The following is a 12,831-nucleotide window of genomic DNA, read 5'->3' on the forward strand; positions in this document are numbered from 1 at the left end:
ACAACTCACAAGGACTATACTGGTATTTTAGACAGTTTAAAATAAACAGCAGCAACAACCTAAATATGCTTCGTTGGGAAATAAGACCACTTTTCTCATTCGCATCAAGAAAAACTTCATCAGATGCAATACAGAAAGTGTAACTTTCTGAGATCTGATTCTACCAAAAAAAAGTATTGGGAGAAAACAGAAAAGGAGAATATCATTCTTTGCCTGTAAAAAAAAGACAAGTGATTGGTGGGAGAGGGAGAGAGACCTGGAAATCTGCCTTTTCCCAACCTTCCTGCTGATGAACAAGGGGACAAGCACAGGACAACTGGTCATGGGTGGTGGTGCACAGACCTAGACAAATCTCTTCTCACTGCTATTTGCATTTTCCACAAAAAAAAAAAAAAAAAAGGAAAGAGATTATATAGGCAACAGTGAGCTTTTACAAATAAACCCAGGTGATTCTGTCCTAAGAAGGGCTCACTGCTACTCTTGCTTTAATTAGGAGCGTGTTTTTGGAGATGCTAAGACCTGAAGCCTGCCATCAAGTACTTACATAGTCATCCTCGTGCAGACCTTGCTTCTGAACAGAACTTTTCACCTCCAGGAAAAACTTCTCAAACTAGGGCTTCATGGTCCTCAGCAGAGTGACAGTTTGGAGGTACGAGTATGCCTTTTTGGCTTCAAGGTCATGTTTGTCTCCTCTTCTCCAAGAGCCATTTCCTAAGGGGAAAACAAGCATATTTCCAACTCCAAATTAAGTACCATTACTGGACTGCCTTCCTTTTTCCACCCAAAAGTCCCCTCTCCTGCACTTTGGGGAGATGGCAGAGTACGATGGAGAACTGTGTTAAAGAAAATTGGCAGAGTCCGGGTCTCTAGGTTTGCTGATTCTTTATTGAAGCAACTCAGAGTTGGACCACCACCACAGTGAATGGTACCTGACTCAAATTCACTATCAGTTTATATAGAAACTAATAAGTAGTTACATCACAAACTTCTCACGAGCTTCTGTTAATAATCCACTAACTATTTCAATTCCTCTTTCTTCATTTGTCAGGAGTCCACAAAAGTCCATTCTTTTCCATTGGTCAGCTGATCTTTATCTTCTGGTTCCACTTCGGCTTCGGTCAACACCCCATCCTTAATGTTCTTGCTGTGATCAGCGTCCCGTCTTGATCCGGGTTGACCAGAGTCTGGTTCCCACTGCCAGCGTCTCCTAAATATTAACCTAAAACAGCTAAAGTCTATTTAGAACCTTATTTCTATTCATTCTTATTTCTAAGTGTTCTATATTCTTTTAAGGTAAAAAAAGGTTAACCATACATCCTTTTTACTAGAATCATCAGAAATTAATACTTCTAGGCCTACTTCTGCTTAGCTACTCATTAAGCTTTGACTGATGATTTGTTCAGTCATAGGTCAGGATTATACAAAGGAGCTTTGAGAACAATATTCATGGATTGTGAAAAGCCACCTGTGTTTATTCAGATAGACTTATATTAATTATTCTATTCTTAATTCTATTTCATCTCCATTGATTCTTATTTGCTTAAGTCATGAGAACTTCTACAACAGTTATGTGAAAATTTCTGCAACAAACTGAACCTGCTCCAAGACATGCAGGAAACCAGGCAGGGAGGAACAGCTAGTGGGAAGTAAATGTGCAAACAGAAAGACAACTTTACTCCCATGCTGTGCTTGCTTATTTTTAAAGGGTGGGCTGAAGTCTAAGCATGGGAAGACATCTCGGAGCAAAAAACACGTGCCAGATCTCAAACGCAGATATATTTAAGTTAGAACAAGTGAGGGAGGATCCGACCACAAAATTTTTGTTACACGTCACCCCGCTGGCAACACTCTTGGGCAGACAGAAAGGCACCAATAAAGTCAATAGTATGATCATCACCCCAAATGGGAGGCAGATAGTGCAGATACTTCCCCCACAGCTCTCCCACTGCAGTCAAGGAGAAAACCATGTGTGCAGTGGCTGCCTGATCAGCACTGCTTTTAGTGGAAAAGAAGCACTTACAAATAAAATGAGATCCTGCGCCTGTGATATATTTACATGTGTTTTGTGTCACATCAGGGGAACAATTTAACTCAGACCTCCAGTAATCAGATTTTTAAAAAGCAGGATAGCTGACTGGTTGACTGTAGAGGGGTTTCTGGAGGAGAATGGTCATGTAATGAGGCAGATGTATGAGAGTATGGAGTGAGGGCCTAGCTGCGTGACAAGAGTCATGTAGTTAGTGTCAATAAGCTGACCTTGGAGAGAAGAAATGAGGAAAAACAGCAGTTGAGCAAACAAGAATTGAGGGAGTAGCCGAGGGGAGCCGGACACGGCAGAGAAGAAACAGGAACTGGTGGAGCCAATCAAAAAAGGACCAGTGGCAGAGCAGTAACCAATCAACACATCAAAGAAGAGTGTGCTTGAAGTGTGGACAGAAATATTAACCAATAGCAATGCACATGCTTACAGCCAGAGAAAGTACAAATGTATAAAAGGGACAGCCTATGCTTAATAAAGCGTCTTCACTTTGATTCACATTGGATTGTGTGGAGTCCAGTTTCTTCTCCTCAGATGGTGACTCCGATGTGATACTGATTTAGTAGTAAATCGACGACAAGTTTGGGGAACAGCCCAGAAGGAGATACACCGGCTGGAGGATGGCTCAGCGGGACTGAAGACTGGGGCGGGATGGAGGACAACCCACAGGAAAAGAAACGTACGTTGCAACGGGACACCCAGTGAGGTGAGCAGCCAGGGAAAAGGAGATGGGCCAAAATATCTCTAAAGAAGAAAGGGCGATAGTAAGGCTTCTCCTACATATCCTCTCGAAGAGGGGGGTAAAATACGATGAGCATTTGCTCCGGAGACTATTGATATGGTGTAAAAAGAATAATTTGCCAGCTACGACACAGACTGCTTTCGAAGTTAGTACGTGGCAAAGCGCTGGAATTTCTTTCTTTGAGGCTGCCTCAAGGGGGGACAAGATCACCACTGCGTCGTTGACGACGTGGAGATTAGTTATAGACTCTCTGGAGCAAATGAAGGCGGACAGAGAGGCAAAGGCGGTGGCTGAGGCGGCTACGGCTCCTTTCACAGTGACTTCGCCCTCCGCGCTGCCAGAGCCCCCCCCCACATCGCCCTCCGCGCCGCCAGAGCTCCCCCCCACCACCGTCCTCCCCGCCCAGGGAACAGCAGCAGAACATTGTTCCTTCTACCGTCCCGTTACCCGAATCTGAGACTGAGCCACCCTTAATAGACCTTTCTGAAGAGATGGAAGCGGGACATAATTGCTGCAGCCAGCCCGAGGGTTGGGAAAGTCAGGCGGTAGCGTGGAGGAGTTATTCACGCTGCAGCCAGTCCAGGTTATTGTGTCTGGCCCGGACGCGGCCAGGTTCTGGAGAAAATTAAGAGAACACGCACTTGAGGACGGTGATTTCGGGGCCGCGGCTGCTATGGGTGGTGGGCTATTGGCTTGCCCAGTGTGTCGAGGGGACGGAGGCGGCCCACCAGAATGGGAGCCATTCAATTGGGGAGTGATTTGCCTTAGATGGGTAGATGCAAGGCGGGGCTGCTGGAGAGGCTTTGTTGTTACAGTTAGCAAAGGACAACGCAAACGAGGATTGCAGGAAAGTTATTGCAGGGATGGCAAATCGTAACCCCACCTTAACCGAGCTAATGGATGCTTGTGGGAAAGTAGGAACCACCACATTTCAGATGGAGCATTTACTAAAAACATTTGCAGCAGCAGTTAAGGTAGTTCATCGTTGTTATACATGCGGGAAAGAAGGTCACTTTAAGAAAAACTGCCTTAAGAAGTCGAAGCTGAGTAGGGGAGGTAACTGTTTTGATGTGTCATTGCTGTGGGAAGCTGGGGCATCTTGTGAAGTAATGCAGGTCTAAGTATAATGCGCAAGGTCAGCTGATAACAATCCAGTTCAGGGAAACGAGAAAGAACGTAGGGGGGAACCGCGTGCTGACACAAATGAATCTTCCCAACCAGTTCCAGGCCTAAACAGTCAACTCGCAGCCCGAACCGCAGGGAGCGCAGGACTGGATGTTACCACAGCAACCGCAATCACAATAGAGAATAGCAGAGTGCATAAGGTACCAATGAATGCCATGGGACCCATTGGAAACGGGTTAAGTGCACTATTACTCGGACGTCCTAGTGTAACCTTGCAAGGTCTATTTGTTTTACCAGGAGTTATTGATGCAGACTATACATTTTGGTTATTGATCTGAAAGATTGTTTTTTTCACCATCCCTTTACATGAAACTGACAAATGCAAATTTCCTTTTTCAATACCTAGTAGGAACAACATGGCGCCTTGTCAATGATATCAGTGGACGGTATTACCGCAAGGCATGAAAAACAGTCCCACAATATGTCAATGGTATGCAACAGAAAAAGGTACATCGTGTGGATTTAGAGATACCATTAAGTTTATATGTAGCCATTGCTAACTATCATCTCATGGGATTACTGGGCCAGTGGAATGAGTGCTGGCAGGATCCGCTACACGTTCTAGAGTGGCTGTTTTTATCCGTTCAACCACGAAAAACAGTGAGCACTCAGATTGAGCTGATATTGAAAATAATCACAAAAGGACGCACACGATGCATTCAACTCACGGGCCGAGGCACCAGTCGACTGATAATTCCCATTGAACGTGATTATGTAAGCTGGTGTATGGCAAACAGTTTACCATTTCAATTGGCCCTGGAAGGATTTGAAGGGCAGGTATCTTATCATCTTCCCAGTCACAAATTATTATAAGCTCATTCAGAGTTACAAGTGATTCAAAAGCCGCTGGCAGCAGATAGCCCAGTACAAGGCCCCACGGTCTTTACTGGCGGCTCTGGAAAATCGGGAAAAGCAGTAGTTACCTGGAATGACGGAAGGCAATGGCAGGAATTGGTGCATTTAGTACAGGGATCACCTCAATTGGTTGAACTTAGTGCTGCCATTGTTGCTTTTAAAACATTTTCACATTGTGCTGTAAACATTGTTACGGACTCTGCTTATGTAGCAGATATTGCGCAGTGTGTTGATCCTGCGCTACTCAAAGAGGTAAACTCAGAACAATTATTTTCATTGCTAAAAATGCTATGGACTATAGTGAACCGACGTATGCATAGGTATTATATCATCTTGCATCTTCGCAGCCACACCGGTCTGCCAGGATTCATATGTGAAGGGAATGCGCGTGCCGACGCCCTCGCAGCCCCCGCTTGGACTCCTCCAGTGCCAGACCTAGTTCATCAAGCGTTTCTGTCTCACCAGTTTTTTCACCAAGGGGCTTGGGCGTTAGTCCGTCAATTCAAGATCTCTTTTGCAGATGCGAAATCTATCACTGCCACTTGTCTGGAGTGTCGACGCCTAGGACCCGGACGGGTGTTTCCACGTGGGGTTAACCCGCGCGGCTGCCAAGCCTTGGACCTGTGGAAAATGAACATAACACACATACTACAGGCCATGCCATTGTGGAACGAGTGCACCACACTCTGAAGCAACTTCTCGAAAAACAAAAAGGGGGAATGAGCTCTGAGACCCCACATTCTCGCCTATGGAAGGCTGTGTACACATTGAATCATTTAACTGTGCCAACCGGGAAAGAGTGTCCTGTAACTATCTCTCATTTTTTGTCTTTGCAGGGAGGCGATCCTCTTGTCAGGGCAAAGGCTTTAGCACGAGACCTGCAAACGGGAAAGTGGACAGGCCCGTGGGATTTAGTTACCTGGGGACGTGGGTATGCTTGTGTCTCCACAGATGCAGGGCCATGGTGGTTTCCCACCAGCTGTGTTAAGCCTGCTTTGGATCCTGGAGCTGACAAGAGGACACCAGCCGATAGTCCTTCCGCCAACACCATGGAAGGGGAGTCACAACGTTTGGGTGACTCTGATGCGGAGCCTGAACCAGATGCAGTTTTGTGCCTCCTTAGCTCAGCCTGAACAACCCTTTCATACATGTCTAGTGGGGGGTCCCCTTAAACGGATCTGAAAGCAAAAATTACCAAAGGGTTTATTCCTAATTTGTGGGGATAGGGCTTGGCCAAGGCTGCCCAGTAAGAAGGTGGGAGGTCCGTGTACGATAAGCAAATTAAGTCTACTAATGCCTACGCGAAAAGTCATACTAACCATACTAACCTACATAAGGCCAGGCAAAATTTAGCTTGCTGGGTTGCAAAAAGAGCTAACCAAACTTCTAGAGTTTTAGAAGCATTAGCCAATGATGTAGATAGTATCCGACATGCTACCTTACAAAATAGAGCTGCTATAGACTTTTTATTATTAGCGCATGGTCATGGGTCATGGGTTCTTAGATGACTGGCTGGGTCACCTAGGATTTGGGGGATGGCTGACAGGATTGATAAAGATGGGACTTATGGGATTGTTTGTAGTTTGTATCATCATGCTCGTATTACCGTGTTTATTCTCCTGCTTGCAAAGGGCCCTGCAGCAGATGATAAACATGGCCTTTCTGGCTCTAGAAAAGAAAGGGGGAATTGTAGAGGGATTTCTGGAGGAGAATGGTCATGTAATGTGCCAGAAGTATGAGAGTATGGAGTGAGGGCCTAGCTGCGTGACAAGAGTCATGTAGTTAGTGTCAATAAGCTGACCTTGGAGAGAAGAAATGAGGAAAAACAGCAGTTGAGCAAACAAGAATTGAGAGAGTAGCCGAGGGGAGCCAAACACGGAGGAGAAGAAACAGGAACTGATGGAGCCAATCAAAAAAGGACCAGTGGCAGAGCAGTAACCAATCAACACATCAAAGAAGAGTGTGCTTGAAGTGTGGACAGAAATATTAACCAATAGCAATGCACATGCTTGCAGCCAGGGAAAGTACAAATGTGTAAAAGGGACAGCCTATGCTTAATAAAGCGTCTTCACTTTGATTCACGTTGGATTGTGTGGAGTCCAGTTTATTCTCCTCAGTTTATAATTAACAGAGTCATCCTTCTGCCTAATGAGGCATGACCCTAGCAGGTCCTGAGACCCTTATCCAAAGCTTCAAGAGATCAGGGAAAAGGTTCACATTGCCCTGGACCAGGTTTTGTGCTGTTCTATGTAAATGATAAATAAGAGGCCTAGGGGGAACTGTGGTAGCCCTAAGCAGTGTGCCTTTAAATGCTTACAAATAATTAAAAGCTAGACAGTCATTTTCTTTTTCGAACAACAGCAACAAATTCCATCATGGCTAAACAGCAGCCAAGACAAAGACAAAGGTCCCAATGGCGACCTGGAGGCATGCGGTACCCTGAGATGAGAGAAGATGTGGCTGCGCTGCTTGGGTCAAAGACCATGGTGCCATTTGGACCAAAAGAAACAAGCAGTTTGGGAGCAAAGATATTAATGGAGAGGGAGTCCCGGCGCCAAACCTGTGGTGCTCCTTGCATGGCTCTACCAGCTGTACTGGGTGTCTGTGAGAGCAAATTCATGGACAGACCCCCTGGTCCTCCCAAAGCAGGTGAATACAGAGCTGTGTTTTGTCCCCCCCTAGTATCCCCAGCACTACTGCTGGGACTTTTTTCTTTCTTTGTCAATAAACATAATTGGAGAATTGCTCTGCTTCCTCAGAGAGCACAGGGGAAGGAACAAAGGACCTGCACTTCTCCAGAGGACAAGTCTTTCCTCATGCTGCTTTTGGCTTTTGTGGCAGCTCCCATCACTCCCAGCATGGGAAGGGATGCACAGGACCAGCTAAGCCCTGTGAAATACCCACATTGAATGGATACTCCTTTCATCTTTCTTTTCCACCCCAGGAAAGCCCTACCTACCAGAGCTCAGCACTAGCAAGGACTGCAGTCTTTAAAAATATCATGAACCTTGATAATTCTTATTTTTTTTCTTTTTGGTGTTTTTTTTTTTTTTTTGGCAGCTATTTTTTGCAGCTCTTTCATTCTCTTAGGAAGAAGCTCTAGATACATCTGCCTTGGTTTAGGGATTTTTTTCCCAATACAAAGTTTAACTGGTCAAAATTACTTATGCCAGGACTCTATTCATCAGACCTGATGGAAATACGGGAGAGCAACTAATATCCTGCTGTCTGATTTTGCCCTCAGAGGTAGCACTCTTCAATGCCTGCACCCTGTCCTTGTTACTGCTTTCAAAAAGAAAGAAATGCACATCTGGCAATTGTAAGCTAGCACATCTTGCTAGCTTCCTTGCAAAAGGATAGAAGTTCTGCCAGAGTCTCGAAGCTGGGAAACCTCTGCCCCAGCTGGGTACTTGCATTTCAGAGGTACAGTATTCAAGAAGTATGGCAGAGACTACAGCACAGAGGGCTTTGCTATAGCTTTGCATTTACAAATGGAGATAGCTAAAAAGAGTGAGAATATGTTAAAAAAACCCACTAGTAGTGCTGGTAGAATGTGAACAAGTTTCTGTCCTGGACACTATACATATTTATTTTAAAAAACACTGACAGTGTGAACAGGGAAGGTACACTTGCATAATGGTGTTCCTAGACTAATTTACATATTTAAATTCCTTCATGGGTTATTTTGTTGGAGTTCATCTTGCCACAGTACTTATGTGCAATTATTGCAGCCTTGGTGTTTAATATGTCTGCTCTTCTGAAAAATGGACTCTGTCTGTTTTCCTGCTGCCCCCGATCCCGATCCGTGCATTCCTGAATCCAGCTCTCGACCGTCGCTAGGCCCAGCCTGGGCCTTCCCGGAGCCTGCCCTGCAGTGCCAGTGGTGACGTGGCTGACTTCAGGGGAGCTCGATCTTGGTTTTGTATATATATTTGTATATATTTGATTATTTCTATTATTATTATTATTATACTCTTTTTCATTGTTACAGTTTATTAAAACTGTTTTAACTTTCCAACCTGGAAGTCTCTCTCCCTTTTCCCTTTCCCTTTCCCTTCGGGTGGGGGGAGGGTTAACAGAGAGCATCTGCCACAGGTTTAATAGCCGGCCCAGCTTTAAATCGTGACAGATTTATTGGCGCCCAACGTGGGGCTCGAGAGAAGCTCCGACAGGTTGCTCTGATAAGTCGAATCCCAGCTCCAGTGGGAGGAGACCCGTAGAGTTCAGCTGAGAGAGTATCAGATTTCTTCCTCTGAGATTTACGAGGGGTTGGAAATTAAAACAGATAGCTAAGATGGTAATGTTATTTGTGAGCCTTGTGTTACCTCTTCTCTTTATAAAGCTTGTTTCAGAGTTAAGTGTTGTGGGGATCTGTCCCCTTCCTTTTGAGCATTGTCTCAGAAATCGTAAACCACGTGTTCGGGCGACATCTTATGGCGGCTGCCTGGAATGCCTGAGCCTGGCAATGCAAGATGACGCAATAAGCTAGGCGCCCGCCCTCCACCCGCCTCCGGATGTGTGTCTCCGGTGACAGCCTGGCAAGGGGCCAATCCTACGGCGCAGGAACCGGACGTGTCTCGCCTTCGGACCTGTGATTGGTGCGAACTGTTGACTGACGGCTCCCAGTCACATGACTCTGCCGAAAAACTCTATAAAAGAGGCTGGATCGCTCGACCACGCGGGACCCCACCGCCATCTTCCAAGTAGGAAGGAAGAATTTCCCGCGGGACGCCGCTGGATCTCAGGGTGGTGAATATTTTTTCTTTTTCAACTGTTTTCTCTGTTTCTTTCTTTCTTTTACCTCTCTCTCTCTCTCTCTTCCTTGAATATTGAGTTGCCTCATTGTTGGACCTAATAAAGTCAGAGCTAAGTTTGTTGATACCGTGCCTCGGTTGTGCTTTGTCTGAACTCAAGGATCACGAATCTTTAATATTTCGGGTCAGGATTTTTTGGGGGTGCTTTACCTACAGGCAGGTTAAGCATACCGGGTGTTCGCATTGAACCAGGAACGCCGCACGTGGGCTGCACTGGAATTATTTATATTTTTTGCGGGCCCTGCGCGCGGGCTGTCTGCATTGAACCAGGCACGCCGCACGTGGGCTGCACTGGAATTACTAATTAGGTGGGTCTCTCTCTTGGAAGAGAGATTGTCTGCATTTTATTTCTAGATTTGCTCCTTTTTTACTAATTAGGCGGGTCTCTCTCTCTCCCTCTCTCTCTCGGGGAGCAGGGGGGGCGGACGGGGACTGTCTGCATTTTATTTCTAGATTTGCTTTGGAGGCGGACCTTAAATCCAGAACCCGACATTTATAAATTGGCGTAGTCGGCAGGATCCTTGAGTTTTCGGAAGGTATCAACAACTTAGAGAGAATGGGTGCAATTCTGAGTGCATTTGATGTAACGCAAGAGCAGGAGTTGGAGGACTCGGCACAGACGCCGCAGGCAAAAGAGCTTTTGGTGCGGTTGTTGCAAGATCGGTTGGCAACTTTAGAGGAAAGAAACTGCGAATTGGAGGAAAGGGTTAAAACTCTGCAGGATGAAGTAGAGAATGAGCGGGAGAATGTAAGGTGTTTGCAGGAGGCTTTTGTGGAGAACTTACGTGCTTGTGACTGCAGGGGGCGACGGAGTCGTGCACAGGCAGCTGATGCAGCCCCGTCCCCTGGTGATGATCACAAAGGGGATGGTTTGTACCGCAAGGGGGAACCAGAGGAAGCGAGGATGCAATATGATTTACTGCAGGGTCCTACGCAACCCCTTCGACCGCTGGTCAAGGTAGAATATGCTTATGAGGATAGTGAGGACAGTAACCCTAAGATGGTTACTAAGGAGGTGCCGTACACAGCAACTGAATTGGCTAAGTTGAAAAGGGAATTTTCACGCAGTTCAAAGGAGTCTGAGAATGAGTATGTGTGGAAAGTGTCGTTAACTGGTGGTGATCAGATTCTGTTGAGTGAAAGAGAAGCTGAGGGATATTGGGGACCTGGAGTGTTTTTGACTACTGGTGATCATAGAGCCCCTTGGTCTCTCACTCAGCGAGCAGCTTATTGGGCTGGAGGTTTGAATCCCTTGGAGAGGAGAGATCCTCTTGCGCTTACAGGCTCGGTGGAACAGCTTGTGGAGAATGTGCACAAGGCGGCTTGTTTGCAAATGATGCATGATCGGGAATTGAAGCTTAGGCAGGAATCCCCAATGATGATACCGGTAGATCCTGAGAGGATGACTCCCCTGGTTAGAGGTTTGCCTGATTCATTGAAACCCTTAGGAATTCAATTGCAAGGCACTATCAGAAATACCCCTCAGAGAGCATGGGTGACAGCTGCTTTAACCAGAGCTGTAACCCCGGATTGCTATATCCCAGGACAAAAAGTGTGGACGTGGGGGAAAGTAGCTCAAGAATTGATTAACTATGGGCGGAAATATGGTCCAGTGAAATCAGGACCTAAAAATGTGAGGCGTATGGAGGCAAAGTGTCCTCTAGCGAGGCCCTCTCGCCCAAACCTGGTGAATTTAAAGAGAGATAGTACATCTCGAAGGAGAGTGTTGTGGATAATAGAATTATTTGTGGTAAGCTTAGCACTACTAGTGGCTGAGCACACCATTCATCAGCAACAAATCATTCTCAGAGGCCCCTTTAAAGAAATAGCAGGGACCCCTCCCCCTGACGGGGTGGCACAACGAGCATCTGTGCAGAAATGGTATGCACAAATTGAACATTATTGTAGCATCTTTAACGTATCAGAAGGCACACCTAAAAAACTAGCTATACAGGAGGAATTCTCTCCAGATCATGAGAATAACCTCCCACCTCCTGTCATACAAGTAGTGCTTCCATTTTCCAAGCAATTACCAAATACCGGGCTCACTGATGCCTCAGCCAAACGTGAGGGAAAAGTGTGGAAGTATCGAGCCGCTGCTTTACAAGCCCAGACTGATGAGAAAATCATAACAGAAGGTGAAGGTAGTGCACAAGTGGGTGAATTAATTGCTGTTTGGAGTGTTTTCCAACATGAGGCTCAATCTTCTTCTCCTGTCTACATCTACACTGACTCTCTCACTGTCTCCAAGGAGTGCACCGAGTGGCTTCCTTTCTGGGAGAAAAATGGGTGGGAAGTCAACCAGATACCGGTATGGCAAAAGGAAAAGTGGCAGGACATTTTAAGAATTGCCAAACGAGGGAATTTTGCCATAGCCTGGGTGGCCTCTCATCAGGGCGGTGATGGTCTGGCTGGTCAATGGAATGGTGGAGCAGGTGAATTGTCTCGTCCAGCTCCCTTACAAAATGAACCAGTAATAGAAAATTGGGAGGGATTATTGGAGTGGCTGCATATCAGACGAGGACATATGGGAGCCAAGGATCTTTACTGTAAGGCTCGGGCTCGGGGCTGGCCTGTCGCTGGGGAAAGCATAACCCAAGCCTTAAAAGAATGGTTTTGCTCACTCCCAAGACCCCAGCTTATTCCACCAGTCAATGGTTAACCAAAACCTCACCCGGTCCTTTCACTAATAGGACCGAGAAGTTTCTTTTTCTGTTCCTGTACAAGAGATCATTTATAGACACCCACGGGACATTGTAGATCCTGTAAATCCTGATGAAGTGGAATGCAACCGATCCATGTTCTGGAAGGTTGTGAGGAGTGCTCCACCGACACATACCGATACGTTGTCAATATTAGTCTGGGGAGAAGATACTATGGCATACAGAACCACAGAATCAACCAGGTTGGAAGAGACCTCAGGGATCATCGAGTCCAACCGTTGCCCTGGCACCACCCTGTCAATTAGACCATGGCACTAAGTGCCACATCCAGTCTTTCCTTAAACACATCCAGAGATGGTGACTCCACCACCTCCCTGGGCAGCCCATTCCAATGTCTAATAACCCTTTCTGAAAAGAAATTCTTCCTAATGTCCAACCTGAACCTCCCCTGGCGAAGCTTGAGGCTGTGTCCTCTTGTCCTATCGCTAGTTGCCCGGGAGAAGAGGCCGACTCCCACTTCACTACAACCTCCCT

At 46.2% G+C, this 12,831-nt stretch overlaps 1 pseudogene; it reads right to left on the reverse strand.

Moving 5' to 3' along the window:
• Positions 1-532: 532 nt before the first annotated feature.
• LOC137675722 (atrial natriuretic peptide receptor 3-like) overlaps positions 533-12,831 on the reverse strand; it is a 31,492-nt pseudogene continuing 19,193 nt past the window's right edge.

The sequence above is a fragment of the Nyctibius grandis genome, chromosome W (assembly GCF_013368605.1).
Source record: "Nyctibius grandis isolate bNycGra1 chromosome W, bNycGra1.pri, whole genome shotgun sequence".
Lineage (NCBI taxonomy): Eukaryota > Metazoa > Chordata > Aves > Nyctibiiformes > Nyctibiidae > Nyctibius > Nyctibius grandis.